This window comes from Microcebus murinus, chromosome 4 (genome assembly GCF_040939455.1).
Source record: "Microcebus murinus isolate Inina chromosome 4, M.murinus_Inina_mat1.0, whole genome shotgun sequence".
In the NCBI taxonomy this organism is placed as follows: domain Eukaryota; kingdom Metazoa; phylum Chordata; class Mammalia; order Primates; family Cheirogaleidae; genus Microcebus; species Microcebus murinus.
This window is the reverse complement of record NC_134107.1, coordinates 95,917,014-95,943,275: the sequence shown is the minus strand read 5'-3', so window position 1 is coordinate 95,943,275 and position 26,262 is coordinate 95,917,014. Positions and strand designations below refer to the sequence as shown.

Genomic DNA, 26,262 nt, shown 5'->3' with positions numbered 1-26,262 from the left:
GAAGCCAAGAGTGACCCTGAACACTTGAGAACCTGGTCATAACCTTCCCCTTCTCCCAGTCCTTCTGCCTACATCATTCAGAGGTCAAGAGTGGGTACATGAACTAAGACTGAGAACCTGCATCCCTGGACTTCCTTACCTCCATTAACAGAGGTAAAAAAATGATACCCAGACATCCACCACTGCCTATCCCTCAGCAATGCTCAACAGACTTGCAGCTTCTGTCTGTCTTAAATTCGTTAGATTTATCCCTGTTTATATCAGTCACTACAAAAAGCCCAGCCTCCTAAGTAATCCCTCTTGTTGGAAGAGGAAGTCCTCTATGGGGCCTGTACATCCTTGCAGAGGGTATCAAACTGCAAGACTTATTGTCCTTTGATACTGCACTGTTTCTATAGTTGGTCAGGTGAGCAACTAAGTAGATCAAGGTGACTGTGGTATGACTACTGTGGTCTGCTTGCTTAGGGGCAGCCTTCCTAGAGGAAGGGGACTGAATTTTCTGTGACTTACTATAAGAGATGCTGAGCCCTTGGCCCTGAATTTCTCAGCCGTAGCATAACCCACTGCATGTGTAGCACAGAACTGGGCCTCTTATGTCATCCAGTGGGGCTTTAGAGCAAGGGGAATAGCACAATTGGACTGATACTCTTGCTGTTTGCTGTGCTGTGAGTAATGAATGGTCTTAACCCGATCCATGAAGTTTCACTGTCAATTTTCAGCCACCATGGGATTGTGGCCAGCCAACCTGCTTGCTTGCCTAGTTATCACCTTTGGAATCTTGTTACTTCTTGCCTTCCTCTATGAGGTTGGAGTTCTTCCCTGAGACCTCATATCCCACATTTGAATCCCCAGAAAGACTGACACAGACCCTGCTCTGTCCTCTCTCCTCCCTCCCAACTCCTAAAACTCTTCCACTGTTTACTCTAAAATTTATGGTCCATTATCAGCAATATTACCTGTATTCTCAAATATTTCCTTAAACATTCTCTTCATCTTCTTGCCCTAAAAGCCATTCCAAATGGTGGCTGTATTCTCTCCCTTGGCTATCATAACCCTGGGCCTGGATACCAGGTAGGTGTCCTGCCACTTTCTGGTCATTCCTCTCTTATAACCCCTGCCATTCTCCCTATCCCAATACACCCCCTCATTTATCTGCTATTTTAGCTCCTGGTTTACTCTCTCTCCAGAGTTTCTCCTGTCTTAATTCCTGGTAATCTTTTTTTTTTGAGACAGAGTCTCGCTTTGTTGCCCAGGCTAGAGTGAGTCCCATGGTGTCAGCCTAGCTCACAGCAACCTCAAACTGCTCCTGGGTTCAAGCAATCCTTCTGCCTCAGCCTCCCGAGTAGCTGGGACTACAGTGTCATCATGCCCGGCTAATTTTTTCTATATATATTAGTTGGCCAATTAATTTCTTTCTATTTATAGTAGAGACGGGGTCTCGCTCTTGCTCAGGCTGGTTTTGAACTCCTGACCTCGAGCAATCTGCCCGCCTTGGCCTCCCAGAGTGCTAGGATTACAGGCTTGAGCCACCGCGCCCGGCCAGTTCCTGGTAATCTTAATGTACATGTAGATGATCCTTCCAACACCCTGCCTCTCAGTTCCTTGACCTCCTCTTCTCCACTGATTATTGTCCTTCGCCCTGTTGTCGTCTTGTTTTACCAACCATCTCCACTTTCCTTCCTTCCTTCCTTCCTTCCTTCCTTCCTTCCTTCCTTCCTTCCTTCCTTCCTTCCTTCCTTCCTTCCTTCCCTTCTTCCTTCCTTCCTTCTTTCTTTCTTTCTCACTCCATTGCCCTGAGTATACTGCTGTGGCATCAGCCTACCTCACAGCAACCTCAAACTCCTGGGCTCAAGTGATCCTCCTGCCTAAGGCATCTTGAGTAACTGGGACTATAGGCACATGCCACCACCCTTGGCTAATTTCTTTCTATTTTTAGTAGAAACAGGGTCTCACTCTTACTCAGGCTGGTCTCGAATTCCTGAGCTCAAGCAATCCTCCCACCTCGGCTCCCAGAGCGCTAGGATTACAGGCATGAGCCACTGAGCCCAGCCAATTGCAGCCTTTTCATCAGTGCCATGCATTTCACTCTCTCGCCTCCTGCACCATCTTTTCAGTACCCTGACGCCTGCAATTCTTCAGTCCCAGGCCCTCTCGTCCATCGAGTCTACTGCCTTTCCCTATTGAGTCCACTGCCACTCCCTTAATGTCCTCTCTCCCCTCTTTACCGTGCTTAAATTCCATGATCAATCATTATATCCATATCCCTATATATACTCTAAACCAGGTGTCCTCAAACTACAGCCCATGAGCCACATGTGGGTGTGTTTTGCCCGTTTGTTTTTTACTTCAAAATAAGGTATGTGCAGTGTGCATAGGAATTTGTTCATAGTTTTATTTAAACTATAGTCTGGCCCTGCAACGGTCTGAGAGACAGTGAACTGGCCCCCTGTTTAAAAACTTTGAGGACCCCTGCTCTAAACTCTCTAATCCCTTTCTTGGTTCATCATATTTATTTGGAAAAACTACAATCCTGGATACACAAAAACTCTCACCTGGTCTGAGCACCTGAAGTGGGAAAAAAAAAAAAAACCACAGCAAAGCTGAGTGGTCTCATTTTAAAATCTAGGCCATGAACTTTAAGTGGGCCCTAATGCTACCCAGCAAGCATGGTACACCCCTAGTCCATTCACTCACCCACTCTTCTACATGAGAATTTCATGGTTCGTTCTTTCTCCTTGAAACATCTTAACTCTCAGATCATGACCTTGACTCCTATTTTACTGAGAAAGTACAAGCAACCAGACTTCCATGGACTACCAACACATCTACCCACCTTCCTGCCTATGATCATGGGTAAAGTATCTGTGCTTCTGCTTTAAGCCAATCCCTCTACCTGTGCCCCAGGTAGGTGGAAATATGAACCTTGTTGACCTTTATGAAGGGAACCTCGAAACATCTATTAAAACTTAAAGTGCACATACCCTTTACAAGCAATCTCACAACAACCCTATGAGGTATTATTATCTTTGTCTTATAAGGAGTAATGAAGAACCTATGGCACAGAGAGATCAGGTGACTTGCTCAAGGTGACACAGATAATAAGTGAAGAGCTAGCTTTCAAATTGGAGCTAAATCCAGGGCTCATATTCCTTGCTACCAACTGAATCCTCCTTTCACATAGAAATGGCAATGTGTGAGGATATAAGCATGAGGTTTTGCACTGCAGCATTGTTTGCAATGGCAAACGCCAGATGCAAAGGGAATAACCTTTGACAGGAAATGTTTGATAAACTATGGACCATTTATACCATGAAATATTATACAGCCATGAAAAATCATGTGTTAGCTCTAGACCAATTAATTTTGAAGAATTTCCACACTGTACTAGAAAGTGAGAAAAGCAAGATATATATATATATATATATACTGATATTTTTTGTAAACCAAAAGCAAAATTAAAAAATGGGCAAAAGATCTGAACAGGCGTCTCATCAAAGAAGATATACAGATGGGAAATAAGTACCTGAAAAGATGTTCAACATATGTTATTAGGGAAATGCAAATTAATAATGAGGTACCACTTCACACTTAAAATCCCAAACTCTGACAGTTCCAAATGTTGGTGAGGTTGTGGATCAACAGGAACTCTGATTCATTGCTGGTGGGAATGCAAAATGTTACAGCCACTTTGGAAGATATTTTTGGCAGTTTCTTACTAAACTAAATGAAATCACACTCTTACCATATCATCCAGCAATCATGTTCCTTTCTATTTACCCAAATGAGTTGAAAACTTATGTTTACACAAAAACCTGCACATGGATGTTTGTAGAAGCTTTATTCATAATTGCCAAAACTCAGAAGCAACCAAGATGTCCTTCAAGAGGCAAATGGATAAACAAATTGTGGTACATCCATACAATGGAATATTATTTACTGCTACGAAGAAATGCATATCAAACATGAAAAGATATGAAGGAAACTTAAATGCATATCACTAAGTGGAATAAGCCAATCTGAAAAAAGTATATACTGTATGATTCCAATTATATAACATTCTGGTAAAGTCAAAATTAGGGAGACAGGCCAGGTACAGTGGCTCACACCTCTAATCCTAGCACTTTGAGAGGCCAGCACAGGAGGATTATTTGAGGTCAGGAGTTGGAGACCAGTCTAAGCAACACAGAAAGACCTTATCTCTAGAAAAAATTTAAAAACTTAACCAAGCATGGTAGTGTGTGTGCCTGTAGTCCTAGTTACTTGGGAGGCTGAGGCAGGAGGATGGCTTGAGTCCAGGAGTTTGAGGTTGCAATGAGCTATGATGACACCCCCACCCAGGCAACAGAGTGAGACCTTGCCTCTAAAAACAAAACAAAACAAAATGAAAACTATGGATACAGTAAATAAGATCAGTATTTGGGGGGAGGAGGAAGGAAGGATAAATAGGTGGCACACAGGGAATTTTTAGGGCAGTGAAAATATTCCATATGATACTGTAATGGTGGATACATGACATTGTGCATTTGTCAAAACCCATAGAATGTACAAAACAAAGAGTGAACCCTAACATAAGCTATGGACTTCAGTTAATAATAAAATATCAATATTGGCTCACCAATTAGAACAAATGTACCACATTAATTCAAGAGGTTAATGATATGGGAAATGTGAGGGTTGGTGGGAGAGGTGAGTATATGGGAACTTTGTACTTTCTATTCAAATTTTCTGTAAACCTAAGACTTCTAAAAAAATGGTGCATTAAAACAATCAAATCCCCTCATATATGTCTTTCTATGTGATTCTGTATGATCATATATGCACTGAAAAAGCTAAGGAAGAGAACACACCAGGTGATGTTTGGTGATGTGGTGAAGGCAGAAATGGGAGGGAGCTCAACACAGACTGAACTTTGAGCAAATGCATAGACATAACACTCAGAGTCAAGAAAACATCCCAGCAAAACAGGGTAGAGACAAATCCAGAATAGGCACACAGAGGATGATTTGGAATTGTATCCAAATTATTCCCTTTGCCACGTTGCTTAAGGGTTATTACCAGTTTCTAAGGGAAGAGGAGTGGATACTGATATCAGAACCGCTGTAAACCATTTACAATGCACAGTTTATGAATTTGTAAATGGTATGGAGTTTGTATTAAAAGAAACAATAAACCAAAACAAATTAAAAAATGGTTATTCTTAAGAAATGTCCTATCCTTTTTTTTTTTTTTTTTTTTTTTTGAGACAGAGTCTCACTTTGTTGCTCAGGCTAGAGTGCCATGGCGTCAGCCTAGCTCACAGCAACCTCAAACTCCTGGGCTCAAGCGATCCTCCTGCCTCAGCCTCCGAAGTAGTTGGCACTACAGGCATGTGCTACCATGCCCAGCTAATTTTTTTTTGTATATATATTAGTTGGCCAATTAATTTCTTTCTATTTTTAGTAGAGAAGGGGTCTCCCCCTTGCTCAGGCTGGTTTCAAACTCCTGACCTCAAGCAATCCGCCCGCCTCGGCCTCTCAGAGTGCTAGGATTACAGGGGCGTGAGCCACCGCGCCCGGCCAAGAAATGTCCTATCCTTATCTCCCATACATGTCCATATCTTGTGCATCTTTCAAGGTCCAGTTGAAATGTCCATTTCTACAAACCTTTCCCAATTCTACCAGCTGCAAGAAAACTTTCCTTCCTCTGAGCTTCCATTACACTTTGCCTGTATCTTCTGTGGGCATCTTAGATTGTATCTGCATATGTACATATCATGGTACTTACTATGTGTGGCGTCCCCTGACAGTAATAAGCCTCATTAGGCCGGGCGCGGTGGCTCATGCCTGTAATCCTAGCACTTTGGGAGGCCGAGGCGGGTGGATAGCTCAAAGTCAGGAGTTCGAAACCAGCCTGAGCAAGAGTGAGACCCCGTCTCTACTAAAAATAGAAAGAAATTAATTTGCCAACTAAAAATATATATAGAAAAAATTAGCCAGGCATGGTGGCACATGCCTGTAGTCCCAGCTACTCGGGAGGCTGAGGTAGTAGGATTGCTTGAGCCCAGGAGTTTGAGGTTGCTGTGAGCTAGGCTGACGCCATGGCACTCTAGCCTGGGCAACAAAGTGAGACTTTGTCTTAAAAAAAAAAAAAAGCCTCATTAAAGGCATATTTGATAAAGATTTATTGAGAATAAATACATATCCTGGTATGAAAAATGTACAATTTACTGTAGAGTTAACTTGAATAAAATTGTTTTCAACATACTAAAAGCTGGTCAGCTGGTTTAGAGTGGTGCTCTCATTGTAATTTATAATTGTTTTCTTGCTGGAGTCTTCTGGAAATTCTTAGCCAGATGTGGCTTAAAGACTTCTGGTCCCCTGTGTCTCTTCTTCCAAGTTCTACGGTTTCATTTCCTCTGTGAATTTGCTATTCCTGTCCTATCCAGTCTATACTAGGATGTAAATTCTGCTATTAAGGCCCTTAGTACTTGTGGACAAATCTCCATCTCTTCATCTGCAGTTGCTCAACATTACCTTTAAGTACCCAATTGCTAGCCACCTTCTTCCAGAAGGGATTTGCTCACAGTGACACTTCTTGTGAAATGGCCACTTCCCCAGGGATGGGTTCTCTTTCTATTTGTCTGTCCCTGTAGCTTTCTGTTCTTGTCACTTATCTGAGTTCTTGTGTCTCAGCCAGCTGTCTTGTAGAGATGAGGAGAGTAAGAGTCTTCCCCTTCCAGGAGGAAGAGTAACCTGCCTACCTACCAAATTAGAGTTCTGGTTGATGCTTTCTGTGTAAGAGCAGTCACTATGCCCTTAACCATGGCAGATGTTTCCTGCCCACTGGGGGGTAAACTAGATTAGCTCCCTTCCAGACTGTAAACTCCCTGGAGGCAGGAGCTGGGTCAAATTTATCTCCTGCAACATCTAGCGCAGTAACCCAGTGTCATCCTCACAGTGGATTACTTCAGCACCAAGTTATTAAATGCCCATAAGCCAGGCATTTTCTTTGGCTCTTGGGATACCAAACAATTTCTGCCTTCATAGAAACTACTTGTAGAGTGGCAGAAAGTTGATAATTGAATTGGGTGATAGGCAAATGGGGGTGGGGGGTCATCATACTATTCTCTTTTATCATACTATTCTCATCATACTATTCTACATTTCTGTGTTTGAAATTTTCTGCGGTTAAAAGTTAAAAACAGTAGAGAATGGCCAAAGAGTGTCCTGGGAAGAAGGGGCTCTGAGAATGTTTTGAATAAACAGATAAATCAATTAACCAGTAAAGAGAGATAGAAGATGTGGTCAGAATTGGCTCTATAGGTTGCTCTTATGGAGTAGGGTGATTATAGTTAACAATCATTTGTTGTATATTTCAAAATAGCTAAAAGAGAAGATTTGGAATGTTCCCAACACAAAGAAAGGATAAATGTTTGATGGATATGCTAATTATCCTGACTTGATCATTACACACTGAATGCATTTATTAAAATACCACAAGTACCCAATAAACAGGTATGATTATTATGTATCAGTAAAAAAATTGGCCTTATAATTACATCAAAGACTTTTGTCATTTGAAGAGTATCAAGGCAGTATCTACAGTCACCAAAAGCCCGATATTCATGTTCACAGGTGTAGAGGAAGATTGGTACCTGAAACCCAGGTGAGACTCCAGTTTTCTCCTCTTCATTTCTAGGGTCTCTAGTGTGGAGTCTAGATATACCATAGCGACAAGAAGAGTGCACTGATAAAAATCTTGCCAATAGCTGCTCCTTCATTTTTTCTACGGCTATATTAAAAACTTCCCTCAAACTTAGAAGTGGTACATAGGGATGGTATCTTGGGAATAAGAAACGAGTTTATCAGCCGGGCGCGGTGGCTCACGCCTGTAATCCTAGCTCTCTGGGAGGCTGAGGCGGGCGGATTGCTCAAGGTCAGGAGTTCAAAAACCAGCCTGAGCAAGACCCCGTCTCTACTATAAAATAGAAAGAAATTAATTGGCCAACTGATTTATATATGTAAAAAATTAGCCGGGCATGGTGGCACATGCCTGTAATCCCAGCTACTCGGGAGGCTGAGGCAGTAGGATTGCTTGAGCCCAGGAGTTTGAGGTTGCTGTGAGCTAGGCTGATGCCACGGCACTCACTCTAGCCTGGGCAACAAAGTGAGACTCTGTCTCAAAAAAAAAAAAAAAAAAAAAAGAAACGAGTTTATCAGTGAAAAGACCAGCAACCAAGGGGGGAATCAAGTCTTCAGGCTCCTTTTTATGGATTTCCTATCATTTCAGCAAGTCTGATGTAGGTTCCAAAGTTTAGCTTGAATACATTGCTTGTAGACTCTTGACAGTGGTGGAAAGAAGAGTAAATAAGGCTGCTGTTGCCTATGCCTCAAATCAGACTTGCGAACTTAGAATTACTGGGGCAATGTCCATGGATGATTATCATGGACACTAAACATTAAGAACCACTGCTTTATACCTCTTTTCTTTGCTTACATTCAAGCAGCAAGCTTCTAGACCTGGAAACTTTTACCTTCATTAAGCTTCATTTTATTTATTTCAGTTAGCTAGATTGCTACTGATGTCTCTCTCCGTAAGACTAAAGTCTTTTCTACCTTAGGAAATACTAAAGGAGGTTCAGCTTCCAGTTCATTGAGTAGTCATGTTTTAAGTTAATTCATAATTAAGAACAATATCTTTTTCTCCCTACCCCCATACCTTTATCCCCAATATGTTAAAGTGCACCTGCCTCTTGTTTTCAGGGAAGAGAGAGTGTTGTTTATAGCAACCACCAGCCCACTTGAGATTTACCGCTGCAGGTTCCCTAAGCAACCCTAGAAACCATCTTTGCAGGGAATCTTCAGTGGGAAAAGCTATGGATAGACTAGTTCTATTGCATTTCCAGCTACCACCTGTTTCTAACTTTTCCTAAGTGGCAGAGGGGACTCTGAACAACCCATTCACCAGGGAGAAAGTTAAGGATTCTTTGTCTCTATTAGGTCTCTGGGGCAAGGCAGAATACAGAGAAAGTTTTCTTTGGAAAAAAGCAGAAGCAGCAGCTGCTCTGGATATAGGCAAACCACGAGAACTGCTTGCCAAGCAGACTTGCTGCCTGGCTTGTAGGCTGGCACAGTGGTGTTTAAAAAGACTCTTTTCAAGCTCTGTTGGCAGTTCTGGATATTAGAGATTTAATAGTTGAATGTTTTTCTAAGATCTATGGCATAAGAGGCACCTTCAACATTAGCTAATGTATAATATTAGGGTTCCCTGAGAAAATAGAACTTATAGGATATATAGAGAAATATAGAAAGAGATTTATTATGAGGGATTGGCTCATGAGATTATGGAGGCTGAGAAGTCTACCATCTGCTATCTGCAAGCTGGAGGCTTTGGAAAGCTGGTGATGTAGCTCCACTCCAAGCTTGAAGGCCTGAGAACCAAGAGCACCGATGTCTGAGGTCAGGAGAAGATGCATGTCCCAGCTCAAAAAGAGAGAGCAAATTTGCCCTTCTGCATTTTTGTTCTATTCCACCCTTAATAAACTGGATGGTTCCCACTCGCATTGGTGAGGGTGGATCTTCTTCACTCAGTCTACAGACTCAAATGCCCATCTGATTGGTAAACACTCTCATAGACACACCCAGAAATAATGTTTTACCAGCTATCTGGTCATCCCTTAGCTCAGTCAAGTTGACACATAAAATTAACCATCACAGAGAACAACACGATATCAACTTCAAAGGTCCAGTTGCCACTCCCTCTGTGATGTCAGTGATTTCAGTCTGCTGACCTTTCTGTTATCTGAGATGATTCTGTATTACATTAACTTCCATTGGCTTTTTAGGGCCCATCTGCTAACATAGGAGCCTGCTCCCTTAATATTCCTAGCAGCTCCATAGGCTATCTAACATCCTTAATTCCCAAAATATCCACAGTGCTCTATAAAGGGCTGCTGCTGCCCTGAGCTGGTCTATTAACACTGCCTTCCACCATGCTAGTTGGCACGCAGTTTCTGCTAAGGACTGTGACTGCTCTGATGGGAACAATACACACTGTTGCATTCAGTTATTGTGCTGCGGTCTTTGCTGGTTAATGACACTTCTGCAGGCTGGCACTGCCATGACTCTGCTTGTTCTCCTAGGTGCTCTGAGTCTTTCCTGCTGGTTTAGCATGAGCCTTCCGGGTATCAAAGGAGCATGTGGTCTGTAGCAGAGTGGAGAATAATTTTCCTTGTTCTTTTGGGTTATACACTCAGAGAAGGATCCCAAATATGTTGTTTGAGCCCCAATATATTACAGAGATAGAGAAACAGCTCTTTCAATGTCTACATAAAACTCATCTCTTCCATGGGGCCTGGATCTTTGGCTAAGGGGTTGAGGTAGTGTTGCATTTGAGTAGCAATGACTACACATCATTCTGATAACCAAAGCATGGACTCTTAATGAAGCCTATCATGCTTGGCTCCCTATTCCTAAGGAGGTCTCTCAAATGAGGCACTTCCTGCCAATAAACTTCCTTAGAGCCATGCCACCAGCTGGCTAAACACACCCAGCCATACCTGAGTCATCTGCAACGAATGATGCAGATGATCCAATCCTGTGCAGCCATGTGCTATCCTAAAGGCTTTGCATGTTTGTAAGCTTTATCCTATAGGATCATAAGACACTTGAGAACAGAGACCATGTTTTCCACTTCTTTTGTTTGTCTAACACTAGTGTAGCCCCAGAACTATCTCACTATTAATCAAAATAAACCTATATAACCTTTTGTAATTTAAAAAGTACTTTCGTGGCCGGGCGCGGTGGCTCACGCTTGTAATCCTAGCACTCTGGGAGGCCGAGGCGGGCGGATTGCTCAAGGTCAGGAGTTCAAAACCAGCCTGAGCAAGACCCGTCTCTACTATAAAAATAGAAAGAAATTAATTGGCCAACTAATATATATATATATGTATATATATATATACATATATATATATATTAGCCGGGCATGGGGGTGCATGCCTGTAGTCTCAGCTACTTGGGAGGCTGAGGCAGGAGGATAGCTTGAGCCCAGGAGTTTGAGGTTGCTGTGAGCTAGGCTGACACCATGGCACTCACTCTAGCCTGGGCAACAAAGCCAGACTCTGTCTCAAAAAAATAAATAAATAAAAAATAAAAAGTACTTTTGTAAATATTATCTCATTTAGTTTTTACTATAGCACTATTAGTTAGATTATTTATTTTTTTTTTTTTTTGAGACAGAGTCTCGCTTTGTTGCCTAGGCTAGAGTGAGTGCCATGGCGTCAGCCTAGCTCACAGCAACCTCAAACTCCTGGGCTCAAGCGATCCTCCTGCCTCAGCCTCCCGAGTAGCTGGGACTACAGGCATTCGCCACCATGCCCGGCTGATTTATATATATATATATATATATATATTAGTTGGCCAATTAATTTCTTTCTATTTTTATGGTAGAGATGGGGTCTCGCTCAGGCTGGTTTTGAACTCCTGACCTTGAGCAATCCGCCCGCCTCGGCCTCCCAGAGTGCTAGGATTACAGGTGTGAGCCACCGCGCCCGGCCTATTAGTTAGATTATTATTATCTTCATTTTGCAGATGAGATAACTCAAGCTGTCCAAGATCACCAAGCTACTTAGTGGTGGACCTGAATCTTGAACCACCATTAACTGACTCAATGTTCAGGTCTCTTTCCATTACTCTGCTGCTGTCAGCATCAGGAACCAGCTATAATGTTTATAGGTCTCTTAATTGGCAGAGTGCAGTGGCTCTCGCCTATAATCCCAGCACTCTGGGAGGCCAAGATGGGAGGATTGCTTGAGTTTAGGAGTTTCATACCAGTCTGAGCAAGAGCAAGACCCTGTCTCTACTAAAAATAGGAAAATTAACTTGGCATGGTGGTGTGCACCTATAGTCCCAGCTACTTGGGAGGCTGAGGCAGGAGGATCACTTGAGCCCAGGAAGTTGAGGTTCCAGTGAGCTACGATGATGCCACAGCACTCTACCTGAGACAACAGAGTGAGACTCTGTCTCCAAAGAAAAAAATGTTTATACTCTAAATCTAGCTGCAACCTTCTCTCTTTCATCCCCCAAATCTCAGCAGGAAGTGTGAAAGAGAACTGAGGACAATCCAGTTTTACTCTATCCTTATTTTTTTCTTTTTTAAACTTCCCCTCTATAATTTTTCTTGCTTGGACCTCTGAGACCTTCCTGTGGTCTGAATGTTTGCGACCCCACAAAATTCATACGTTGAAGCTCTAACCCTCAGTGCGATGGTATTTGGAGATGGGGTCTTTGGGAGGTGATTAGGTTTAGATGAGGCCTTGAGGATGGGGCCTTTCGTGTCTTTATAAGAAGGTGGCTGGCTGGGTGCGGTGGCTCACGCTTGTAATCCTAGCACTCTGGGAGGCTGAGGCGGGCGGATTGCTCAAGGTCAGGAGTTCGAAACCAGCCTGAGCAAGAGCGAGACCCTGTCTCTACTATCAATAGAAATAAATTAATTGGCCAACTAATATATATAGAAAAAATTAGCCGGGCATGGTGGTACATGCCTGTAGTCCCAGCTACTTGGGAGGCTGAGGCAGGAAGATTGCTTGAGCCCAGGAGCTTGAGGTTTCTGTGAGCTAGGCTGATGCCACGGAACTCACTCTAGCCTGGGCAACAAAGTGAGACTCTGTCTCAAAAAAAAAAAAAAAAAAAGTGGCTGTCTGCATGCCACAAAGAAGGCTCTCACCAGGTAACTGAATTGGCCAGCACTTTGATCTTGGACTTCCCAACCTCCAAAACTATGAGAAATACATTCCTATTGTTTAAGCCCCGCAGTCTGCAGTATTTTGTTACGGCAATCTGAGCTGATTACAACAGATCTTGTTCTCCTTCTTTCTTTGCCTTAATTTCCAGATCTCTGGCTTTCTGTAATTACGGAAAGTAGAGGATTCCCTGTTGCTGCTTTGGTCTTCTGGTTTCTAGGCTTTTTTTTCCCACTTGCTTCTGGAAGGAAACAGTATGAAGGTAAGAGTGCTGGTTTCATAAGGAGAAAGTCAGAAGATGTAGCTTCAGATTTCAAACCTGCTGCTTCTTGTGTGAGCTCAGACAAGTCCTTTAACATCTGTAGTTCTCAGACAAGTAGCTTCATCTCTTTGAGGCTCAGTTTTCCTATCCTCCACGTAAAGGGATTGAAAAACATTATTCAGGATCCTTTCAGGTGTAAAATGTTCTGATTTTATTGTTTTTGATTGAAATTCTGGGTTCCTTCTCTTTTGCTTCCAGTCTCTTAGTTACCTAGCATTCCTCCTTATCAGCCACCAATTCAGTTGTTCAATCTGTCTTCCTGAGTTCTGATCATATATTTTACACTATCAACACCCTAAAGTGTACTGAGGCTATTCCCCTGGGAAAGTGAATTTTTGCTATAGAATCAACTACAGCACAATATTGTCTTTGTAACTTGGGACTTTTTTTTTTAAAGACCAGTTTCTCAAAGACAGAGAGTTTACTTCAGTGAATCTAGTTCATCTACCTAGTGTAGGAGGTTTTTATGGCTTGTTGGTTTCTATAACTTAAAGTCAAGCAGTCTGTTTTGTTTTAGGTCTTTCCTTTATCCCACTATTTTGGTGCACTGTGCAAAGCCGTGCTGTGCTGCCTTCTACGGAAACCCTACTAACCAGTTTCTGTTATTTATTTATTTATTTTTTTGAGACAGAGTCTCACTTTCTTGCCTAGGCTAGAGTGAGTGCTGTGGCGTCAGCCTAGCTCACAGCAACCTCAAACTCCTGGGCTCAAGCAATCGTTCTGCCTCAGCCTCCCGAGTAGCTAGGACTACAGGCACGAGCCACCATGCCTGGCTAATTTTTATATATATATATTAGTTGGCCAATTAATTTCTTTCTATTTTTATAGTAGAGACGGGGTCTCGCTCAGGCTGGTTTTGAACTCCTGACCTTGAGCAATCCGCCCGCCTTGGCCTCCCAGAGTGTTAGGATTACAAGCGTGAGCCACCGCGCCCGGCCCAGTTTCTGTTATTTTTCTGGCTTGCCTCCACCAGCAGTGGGGAGGAGGAGGGTAAGCCGAAGTATATCATTCTAGTTCTTTCTCCAATTCATACTTCAGACTCCATTCTGGAGGAGATGTGTTTCATCATCCCCCCTTAGGTACTCTGAACAGTGGTCTCTCGAAGCCACATCTGTGCAGCTGTGAAACAGCAGCTTTAGCTGTACACAGATTCAACTCCACTCCCCACCCAGTTCAACAGGGCACTAAGTAAACACACAGTAGCTGAAAATAATTTAGCCCATGAGACCATCTCCAAAATGAGACTGCAATTCACAACCCTCGAGGTCTATCAACAAGGGATAGACAAGAAATAAGCAGACATGGCTAGTCCTGGTGAACCAGCTGAGCTGTTTATAACCACCAGGGATTCTTCAGGGACGCTAGGCTGGGATTGCTGGCTTTCCCAGGAATAAGTGGGATCAGCTGTATAAGCCATTTAAATTATTGGATATGGAGTGGGGTTTGTATCTTTGAGAGCTCTCGCTCAGTAAAAGTGCTAAATGGGAATGGGGAGAAATTGTATTTCTTCCTCTCATGAAAGGCCCCTTCCCTGAGATGTTTCTATTAATAATACATGCCTCTTTCCTTGCAATCTATGCTCTTTATACAAGTGGAATGGATTCTGAGTCTGGGTTCTACATGTTAAAAAGTAGTGCAGACTTTAAACCTCCTCACTGACTTCCTCTGGTGCTTGGATGAAGTACTTGATTTTATATATATGTATGTGTATAGTTTTGCTCCCTCTTTATTGAACTCCTTTTAGCTAGGTCTCCAAGGGTAAAAGACAGAATTTCTTCCTGATGAGGTTTTTTTTAATTAAAAAAATTTTTGTACCTTTATTGAAATATAATTCACATACCAAAAAATTCATCCACTTAAAAAGCATAGAATTTTGGCCGGGCATAGTGGCTCATGCCTATAACCCTAGTACTCTGGGAGGCCGAGGCGGGCGGATCATTTGAGCTCAGGAATTCGAGACCAGCCTGAGCAAGAGCAAGACCCCACCTCTTCTAAAAATAGAAAGAAATTAATTGGCCAACTGAAAACATATATAAAAAAATTAGCAGGGCATGGTGGCGCATACCTGTAGTCTCAGCTACTCGGGAGGCTGAGGCAGGAGGATTGCTTGAGCCCAGGAGTTTGAGGTTGCTATGAGCTAGGATGACTCCACGGCACTCTAGCCCAGGCAACAGAGTGAGACTCTGTCACAGAAAAATAAATAAATAAAGTGTAGAATTTAAAGGGTTTACTATATTTCCAAACTTGCACAATCATCACCATGATCTAAATTTCCCACATTTCATCACCATAAAGGGAAATGCTATATCTGTTAGTAGTCACTCCCCATCCTCCCCTTTCCTCAACTCTGCTAGCCTTAGGCAACCACTAATTTACTTTCTGTTTCTGTGGATTTGCCTATTGGACATTTGATATAAATGAAATCATATAAAATGTGACTTTTGTGTTTAATGCATTTACTTGGCATAATTTTTGTTTGTTTGTTTTGTTTCTTTTGAGGGAGGAGGGTCTTGCTCTGTTGCCTAGACTAGAGTACAGTGGTACCATCATAGTTCCACTGTAGCCTCGAACTCCTGGGCTCAAGCAATCCTCCTACCCCAGCCTCCTGTGTAGCCGGGATTACAGGCATTAGCCACCACATTTGGCTAATTTTTTTTGTAGAGACAGGGTCTTGCTATGTCTAGCTTAGGCTGGTCTCAAACTCCAGAGTCAAGCAATCCTTCCCTGCCTTGGCCTCCCAAAGTGCTGGGATTACAGACGTGAGCTACTGTACCCTGTCCTGCGGCAGAATGTTTTTAAGGTTCATACACGTTGTAACATCAGTACTTCATTTTTTTTATTGCTGTATAATCAGTACATGAATATACTACATTTGATTTACACATCAGTTGATGCACATTTGGGTTGTTTCTGTTCTTTAGCTATCATGAATAATGGTGTTATTAACATTCATGTATAAACTTCTGTATGAGCGTATGTTTTCAGTTCTCATGGATATATGCCTAGGAATGGAATTGCTGGGTCATATGATAATGCCGTGTTTAACTTTTTGAGTAACTGCCAAAGTGTTTTTCTAAAGTAGTTGCACCATTTTACATTCCCACCAGCAATGTATGAGGGTCTCAATTTCTCTACATTCTCACCAACACTTGTCATTATTTATCTTTTTTTTTTTTTAGCTATCCTAGCAGGTATGAAATATTATCTCACTATAGTTTTGATTAGCACTTCCCTAATGATTAATGGTGTTGAATGTCCTTTTGTGTGCTAATGGATCATTTGTATATCTTCTTTGGAGAAATGTCTGCTCAAATCTTTTGCTCACTTTTAAGTTGGCTTGTCTTTTTATTATTAAGTTGTAAGTTCCTTATATATTCTGGATATAAGTCATATGTATGATTTGCAAATACTTTTCCATTCTGTAGATTGTCTTTTTACTTTCTTGATGGTATTTGCAGCACAAAATTTTTACTTTCTTGATGGTATTTGCAGCACAAAATTTTATAATTTATTATTACTATTATTAATATTTTAATTATTAATATATTAATTGTTATTGATATTTTAATTTTAACATAGTACAATTTATCTATTATTTATTTTGTCCATCCTGCTTTTTGTGTCATAGTTAAGAAATCCTTGCCCACCCCAAAGTCATGAAGACTTATTCCTATATATTCTTCTGAGAGTTTTATAATTTTAGCTCTTACATTAAGTTCTATAATGTATTTTGAGCTAATTTTTATATATGGTGTGAAGTGGGAGTCCAACTTTACTCTTTTGCATGTGAATATGAAGTTGTCCCAGCACCATTTATTGAGAGGATTATTCTTTCCCCATTGAGTTGCCTTGGTAACCTCGTCAAAAATCAACTGACCATAAATGTAAGGGTTTATTTCTGGACTATCACCTTTATTCCATTGATCTATATTACTTTTTGCCAGTACTATACTGTCTTGATTACTGTAGCTTTGTAGTAAGTTTTGAAGTTGGAAAGTGTAAGTCCTCCAACTATGTTATGTTTTTTAAAAGATTGTTTTAGCTATTCTGGTTCCTTTACATCTCCATATGAATTTTAGGATCACCTTGTCAATTTCTGAGAAAAAAGCCAACTAGGATTTTGATAGGGACTGCATTGAATCAGTAAATCAATTTGAGGAGTATTGCCATCTTAATATATGTCTTTCAATCCATTTCAATCCATGTTTTTATTTATTTAGATCTTTAGTTTATTGATGTTTCATTGTGTTCAGTATACAAGTCTTACATTTCTTTTGTTAGATGTATATCTTAAGTATTTTATTCCTTTGGATGTTATTGTAAATGGAACTGCTTTCTTAACTCCATTTTCAGAATTTTCATTATGTATAAGAAATATAATTGGTTTTTGTATATTAGTCTTATAGCTTACAACTTTGCTGAACACACTTATTAGTCCAAATGGTTTTTTAGTGGATACCTTAGGATTTTTCATATGTAAGATCATGTCATCTGAAAAAAGAGACAGTTTTATTTCTTCCTTTCCCATTTAGATGCCTTTTATTTTCTTTTTCTTGCCTAATTGCCCTTTCTAGAATCTCCAGGACAATGTTAAACAGAAATGGTAAGAGCAGACAAGGTTTTAAAAGGCTTTATTTTAGGCCGGGCGCTGTGGCTCACGCCTGTAATCCTAGCTCTTGGGAGGCCGAGGCGGGCGGATTGCTCAAGGTCAGGAGTTCGAAACCAGCCTGAGCAAGAGTGAGACCCCGTCTCTACTATAAATAGAAAGAAATTAATTGGCCAACTGATATATATATATAAAAAAAATTAGCCGGGCATGGTGGCGCATGCCTGTAGTCCCAGCTACCCGGGAGGCTGAGGCAGAAGGATCACTCGAGCCCAGGAGTTTGAGGTTGCTGTGAGCTAGGCTGACGCCACGGCACTCACTCTAGCCTGGGCAACAAAGCGAGACTCTGTCTCAAAAAAAAAAAAAAAAAAAAAAAAAAAAAAGGCTTTATTTTAACTGAGACCTCTTTAGAAATGGTCCAGTAAATAATGGCAGGCTGGGCACGGTGGCTCACGCCTGTAATCCTAGCACTCTGGGAGGCCGAAGCAGGCAGATTGCTCAAGGTCAGGAGTTTGAAACCAGCCTGAGCAAGAGCGAGACCCCGTCTCTACTATAAATAGAAAGAAATTAATTGGCCAACTAATATATATAGAAAAAATTAGCCGGGCACAGTGGTGCATACCTGTAGTCCCAGCTACTCAGGAGGCTGAGGCAGCAGGATTGCTTGAGCCCAGGAGTTTGAGGTTGCTGTGAGCGAGGCTGATGCCACGGCACTCACTCTAGCCCGGGCAACAAAGCGAGACTCTGTCTCAAAATAAATAAATAAATAAATAAAGGCAGAGCTGGATGCAGTGACTCACACCTGCAATCCCAGTGACATGGGAGGCTGAAGCAGGAGGATGGCTTGAGGCCAGGAGTTCAAGGCTGCAGTGAGCTATGATCATACTACTGCACTGCAGTCTCTATGATAGAAGTGAGACCCTGTCTCAATAAAGAAAAGAAAAGAAATGAAGTAATGAAGAAATGCTTTGAGCATATAGAAGTCCCTGACCTCAGGAAAATCATGATTTAATGGGGGAGATATTTATTTATCAATATTTAGAAATTTTTAGATATTTATTTATTTATCAATATTTAGAAATATTTAGAAATATTTATCAAACAACATCTCCCCATTCCCCATCCCCCAGGTTGTTCAAAAGTTACAAAGTTTCAGTTGCACAGGAGGAATAAGTTTTAAAGATATATTGCATAGCATGATGATGACTACAGTTAATAACAATTATATTGTATGTATCAATAGATTTTTTTTTTTTTTTGAGACAGAGTCTCGCTTTGTTGCCCAAGCTAGAGTGAGTGCCATGGCGTCAGCCTAGCTCATAGCAACCTCAAACTCCTGGGCTCAAGCAATCGTTCTGCCTCAGCCTCCCTAGTAGCTGGGACTACGGGCATGTGCCACCATGCCCGGCTAATTGTTTCTACATATATGTTAGTTGGCCAATTAATTTATTTCTATTTATAGTAGCGACGGGGTCTCGCTCTTGCTCAGGCTGGTTTTGAACTTCTGACCTTGAGCAATCCACCTGCCTCGGCCTCCCAGAGTGCTAGGATTACAGGTGTGATCTGTATCAATAGATTTTAAGAGTAGATTTTAAATGTTCTCACTACAAAGAAATGATAAGTATGTGAGGTGATGGATATGTTATTAGCTTGATTCAATCTTTCCACAATGTGAACATATATCAAAACATCACATTGTCCCCTATAAATATATACAATTATTATCAATTAAATTTAAAAAACATATTTAAAAAATATTTATCAAGCACTTACCTATATTATACGTACATTGTTAAGTGCGGGATATAGAGTAGTGAACTAAATATGGTTTCTGATTACCTGGGGCTGCAGTCTAGTTACAGAGAGCCATATATGGAATGTAGAAGTTCAATTATTAAAAATGCTCAGTAGATTAATAATAATTTTAACAATAATTTTATGGAGCACCAATTTTGTGCCAGGCACTATTGTAAATACTTTGTATGGAGTAATTTATTTAATCCCTCCAACATTCCTATGAAATAGGTTCTTATTTTGCAATTGAAGAACTGAGGCCCAGAGAGGTTAACTAATTTTCTCAAGATCACAGAGCTAATATGTTGTGGAATCAGGATTCGAACCCAGTGAATCTGGCTCCAAAGCCTGTGCTCTGAATAAATAAAATGCTTGAGAGACCCAGAAAAAACTGTGACTAATTTTTAAGGGATTGTAAAAATCCTGAATTTAGCTGTACCTTTAAGTAGTAGTAGAATTTCAAATAACAGAAGGATGAACTTCAAGGGTATTCCAAACAAAAGGAAAAGCAGGAGCAAAGGTAAGTACAGGATGTACTTGATGGTAAAGGAGCCTGCAGAAGTTGGGGAGGGAAAGTAAACATGAGAAACATGAGAAGCTGAAAAAGTAGGTTGGGGCCAGGTTGCAAAGGAGTTTGAGCACCCTGCTTTGAGACTTTGGACTTTACCAAACAATGAATCCGTAAATCCTTGGTGCTTGCAAGTCAGAACAAAATCTCTAGAGGATTCAAAGCTGTTGCTAAAGTTGGCATAAGAGTAGAGTGTTTGATACCTAGAGTATCATAAGAGTAGAGTGTTTGATACCTACTTCGGGTTCCACATCCAGCTTTAGTAGAAACATGGGTCCACTCTCTTGGGGCTTTAGAATTGGGTGGGGCCTGTCAGAGCTCTGGATGCCCTCATCATATGGTTTACATCCTATTACCCTACCTCTTCATAGCCTGTCTCTGTTAGAGAAGGAGTCTTGTTATGTTGCCCAGGCTGGCATGCAATGGCTCTTCACAGGCTTGATCATAGCACACACTACAGCCTCGAACTTGTGAGCTCATGTGATCTTCCTGCCTCAGCCTCCTGAATAGCTGGGACTATAGGTGCGTGCCACTGCTCCCAGCTCCTGCACCTATTTTTAACTTAAATTTAACTTAATAGTATCATCTTAATTAAGAATAAAAAGAGGCCGAGTGTGGTGGCTCACTCCTATAATCCTAGCACTCTGGGAGGCCGAGGCGGGTGGATCGCTCAAGGTCAGGAGTTCAAGACCAGCCTGAGCAAGAGCGAGCCCCTGTCTCTACTAAAAATAGAAAGAAGTGAATTGGCTAATAAAACAATATATAGAAAAAATTAGCTGGGCATGGTGGCACGTGCCTGTAGTCCCAGCTACTTGGGAGGCTGAGGTAGAACGATTGCTTGAGCCCAGGACTTTGAGGTTGCTGTGAGCTAGGCTGACGCCACGGCATTCTAGCCTGGGCAACAGAGTGAGACTCTATCTCAAAAAAATAAAATAAAAAGAAATTATTGCATTTTAATTTTATTCTGAAAAACGGTTAAAACCACAAGTATTTAGTTTCTTAAAAGCAGATTATTGCATATGTACAATTAATTATTTTTTACATATGTGATTTTAAATGAATTTTAGGGAAAAAATGCCACCCAGGATTGAACATGATTTTATTTTTCTTTCCCATAGAGCTCCTTCTCAAAGAGAAGTTGCATTCTGCAGAAAGTTTGGAGATGTGCATAATTTTTAAAGCATATTGTTACAGAGCAATGATATAAATGTTTTACTATTTTTCATATATACACATTAAGTAAATTTTAGGCAAAAGAGCACTTTTTTTTTTTTGAGACAGAGTCTCACTTTGTTGCCCAGTCTAGAGTGAGTGCCGTGGCGTCAGCCTAGCTCACAGCAACCTCAAACTCCTGGGCTCAAGCGATCCTTCTGCCTCAGCCTCCCAAGTAGCTGGGACTACAGGCATGTGCCACCATGCCTGGCTAATTTTTTCTATATATATTAATTGGCCAATTAATTTCTTTCTATTTATAGTAGAGACGGGGTCTCGCTCTTGTCAGGCTGGTTTTGAACTCCTGACCTCCCAGAAAAAGCATTTTTTTTTTTTTAAACACACCATAGACACTAGTATACTCTAAAGTGTGGACAGACAACTGGTTTTGGAGAGCAGCAGCCTTTGGAATTGCTTCTCAGACTCACCACTTACTGGCTGTGTGAGCCAATCATCAGATAGGTCAAGTATTAATAACTTGACCATCTATATAGTAGGGACAATAACTACTTTATGAAGTCTGAAAGTAATGTTTTCATTAAACATGCTGAGTTGTATTGTAAACACAAATATGTCCAACTTCCCAAGATTGAACTATACATGTTTAGTAAACCAAACTAAAACATTTAAAACTATTACTATTTCCTTTTAACTCTGAAGTTAATCCATTTTCACAGCCCTAATTCTATTCTCAGTCATTCCTAATCTCTTGAAAGTCATTTGGAAAGCTTGTTATTGTTTACTTGCTTTTGGCATTTAGAGGGAGGAAATTAATACTTGAATGCATACTATGTACCAGACTAATCTAGATCCTTTTATGTATTTGTAACAGTTAATTCTCTGAATAACCTCATGCTGTAGGAGTGGTTTTCCAGAGAAGGGAACTGAGGCTCAGAGACGAACTTATAAGTGGAAAAGCCCACAAAAAGCCCAGGTCTAACTATAACACCTTTGTTCTTATTACTCATGATGCCAGACTGCTCCATAAACATGCCAAATGAATGGATTTATTTAAAAAATATAAGTAAATGGAAATAATTTCATCCTTAAGAATTTTTTTTTTTTCCTGAATTGTATCCTTCAGAAAGAATTTGTTTTAATGCCACAAGAACTCTGGGAACAATGGTGACATCCTTGGATGGCACAAAATCAACCAATAGGCTTAGGACTGTTACTTAAGCCTAAAGCATGATTGGAAGCTTACCCCACTGTACTTTCTATTTGGCCCTATTTGGCTTCTTGGAGCCAGCTTCCACTTGGATTCCAGCTTTCTGGCTCCTGATGTGGGTTTGTGGTTTTCAACAGGCTACAGTTTACATAGAAAGGACTAGAAGGCCTTAGCAGAACAGAGGAGGGAGTTAGGAATCATGTAGTTTAGGACTTCAACCAGCAGGTGTCTCTGCAGCCAAGGGAGAGGGTTCCTTTCAGCCTCAAGAAGTTGGAAGACAGATTTTCTAGTTTAACTGAAAAAAATTAAAGTGTAAATGAAGCAAACAAAGGTAGGTCAGCTACCTACAGAAACCAATTCCAATAGTATAAATTGTTCTTGGCCAACAGCTGGAAAGGGTGTTAGAAAACCCAAGCAAAACTCACTCTTAATGCATGGAAGCCGCTTTAAGAGTGGAGCTTCTGTCTTCTAAAACTTGCAAGGCTGTTTGAAGGTGAGCATTTAAAATTAAGAGGCAGTTCCTAAGTTGGGTGCGGTAGAGGAGATGGTTCTTTAGTCAGGGGAGATGTGCAGATGAAGGGAAAAGAAGAAAGATGCAGTTCTGTAGGCGTAGAACCAGGGGAATAAAGGAAAACCTTCACCCTAGGTAGATCTTTGAAGTATGCCTTTGTTTTCTGTGAAATGTTGTGATTTCCTAGAATCTTAGGTACACTTCTATGTTCAGGAGAAAGAAAAGGATCCAAATATGCCAAAATCTTAATTAATATTTGTTGAGAATTATACTTTTCATTTAGAGGAAAGAAGCAAATTATAAGAAAAAAAATTATTAGTATAAATATTAGAGAGTTGATCACAGGGTAGTGATGGGTACCTCACCTAAAGGAGCGTATACCTTTATGAAAAACATTGTCCTGGATGAATTTTTTTTCTTCTCCACTAAATGTATTGTCCCATTGATTTTAAAAAATAAAACCAAAGATGTATTTACCTGAGGAAGACATTGATCCTGAATGATAGTACAGTCATATCTAACAGTACAGAAAATCTTTTTAAAATCATACTTAAAGATGTTTTGGACTATTTAAAGGGTAATTATTAAAAATAATTATCTAAAAATGCTGAAGCCATACTGAGAACATATACAAAGTAGTAAGGGTAATTTTTATCTTTTGGGTAGCAGCTTGAATGGTTACATTAAAAAGAAAAATGTGGGCAAACTGAATAGAAAATTCTTGACTGAAAGCTTATTTAGCTTACACTATCCCCTGCCTCCCCCGCCCCCCAAGATATTTTATAGTAGGAGACTTGGTAGTTATCTTTGGCTGCTCAGTCCTACTTCAAGACACCCAGGGGGAACATTTGGACATGACCAGCTTGATCTGGTTAGAGGGGGGAAGGAAGGCAAAAGCCACACAGGGTGCACATTTGGCTCACCCGGACAACCAGGGCGTTTGGAGTGTTCAGACAATGTGTGTCCAACAATGCCCTATTCGATGGCAGAATTTACAATCAGCTAGTGATTTCCTTGTTTGGGGAATTAGTGCCATGTAAACATTCTATGATGTCTTTTGGCATACAGAATTTCTGAATAATGCTTCTGTATCCACTGGATGCTTGTATAAATTCAGCTCTTTTTGGAGCAGTAATGAGTTGGGCCAATGGAAAATGCGAGGCTAGACTTTCTTCAAGGTCCTCATGGCTCTGAGAGTCTATGGAGCCGTATTGTGAGGCTGCGGTTTTCTTCCCAGTTGCTAACTGCCCTGCAGACAGGCTAAGTGGGCCTTTAAAATCTTCAAAGAGTTAATGTGTTACATTCTACTGCTTGTATCTTTCTCAGGTCAGACCTTAGGTACTCAGAGGTTTGGTTTTTTTCTTTTTAATCACTTTCAGAAATTTCTAAATTTCTATCATCTCCATCAAGGATGCCTTGGTTTGCCCTTTTCAAATTCTGGAATGATATTATATAGGAAAATGTCTCATTTTCATCTTTGATTCACTTTTGCTTTTTCAGAAAAGGATGAGTTGGTTATAGCGGCTGACTGGAAGCTAGGTGGTGGCTAGCTCTCTGCCTTCACCTTGGACTACAGGGGCTTCGAGAATTCTGCCACCAAGCCACTCCTCTAAGTCTGCAGTAGGACAGGAACATTCCTCTAGGCTGCAATATTCTTACACAATAAGCAGTGAGTCTTTTCTTGCTGCTATTTACAAGTGGAGTCGTCACAGGTACTTCATTCAGTTTTGTTGTCTGTTGTCTTTATTCACATGCTTCAGCTGCCTGCTCTGTCCTGTGTTCAATAACTCAAAATGTCTTCTTCTTCCCTGGGTCTAAACTGAGCTCAGTCACCTTGGGCTTCTGGAGAAATCACTTTTCCTACTGGCTCCTACTTTGACAGAGATTGTAATACAATGAGGAAGATCTCAGGCTCCAGAGATAGGCTGCCTGGGTTTGAATCTGAATTCTGCTATTTTCTACCTATATGATGTTGGACAATTCCCTTAACCCCTTTGTGCCTCATTTTCTTTATCTGCAAAATGGGGATAATAGTATTATATAATCCATCTCATAGGGTTATCGTGAGGATTGAGTTCACTTATGTAAACTCTTTAGCATAGAGTCTGGCAAATTGTTGTTATTATTGACTGAGTTTCTCCCCAAACCTAACTCAGCCCTTGGTACTCAGTAAATCCTTATTGGCTGGTTGAGGTGGCTCATGCCTGTAACCCTAACATTCTGAGAGGCTGAGGCAGGAGGATCACTTGAGGAGTTTGAGGCTGTAGTGAGCTAGGCTGACACCACAGCACTGTAGCCTGGGCAACAGAGTGAGACTGTGTCTGGAAAAAGAAAAAATAAATCCTTATTAAATATATATATCTAAACTATTTTCCTTTTCCCCTGGCGATCTCCTTTGGTCAGTCCTCTCCCCCAATTTTCTATAGTTTTCTCAACAAAGAGGACTCTTCAGGGAGATCTCCAGCAAGTCTTTACCCAAGTCTCAATAGGACACACCACCTACTAGCCTCAATCCACACAGGCAGGGAGAAAAAATGACATAACACACAGTTCTGGTCATTATTAAGGGACAAGTGCAATCTGCTTTTTCTCTTTGGAAATTAGAGCAATGCTTCTTTTTTCCCTTTTCTTTTCTTCCTTTCTTTCTTCTTCTTCTTCTTTTTTTTTTTTTTGAGACAGGACCTCACTCTGTTCCCGAGGCTGGAGTGCAGTGGTGTAATCATAGCTCCCTACAACCTCAACTTCTGAGCTCAAGCAATCCTCCTGGCTCAGATTCTCGAGTAGCTAAAACTACAGGCATGCACCGCCACCATGCCCAGCTAATTCTTTTAAAGTTTTTATAGAATTGGGGTCTCACTATGTTGCCCAGGCTGGTCTCTAACTCCTGGCCTCAAGTGATCCTCCCTTTTCCCAAAGTGCTGGGATTACCGATGTGAGACACTGCACCCCACCATAGTGCTCTATGTTCTAGATCTTCCCCAGAGTCATCTTTATTTTTGACACCCTCCAGAGAGTGGCAAAAGTTGTGGTACTTGATTATTTCCATGAATGGAGGACACACCATGAATGCACAATCATTAGAGAATGATTTCAGAGTCACTCCTGCAGCCTCCAGAGTGGAGAATTTTTTACTTTGTTTTACCAGCCAGCTGACATTTCTGTTGAGACCTCCAGTAAGATGGTAAAAACTGGATCCCTGGGGCCCAGCACCAAAGTTACAGTCCCTGCTAGAGGCAGGGGAGGGCCATGAAGTGGTAAGAGAGGCTGGCCACACCTCATCATTTATCTGGGATGGAATGAGCTCATCTGATGGAGGGGCTTAATCAGTGCAAGAAGCTGAGGCTCACTTCGTCCTTATCC

General features: G+C 41.1%; 1 protein-coding gene across 1 annotated transcript in view; it reads right to left on the bottom strand.

The window, feature by feature from the left end:
* Positions 1-26,262, bottom strand: part of PAFAH1B2 (platelet activating factor acetylhydrolase 1b catalytic subunit 2) — a 67,492-nt gene that overhangs the window by 39,909 nt on the left and 1,321 nt on the right. The window lies entirely within an intron of this gene.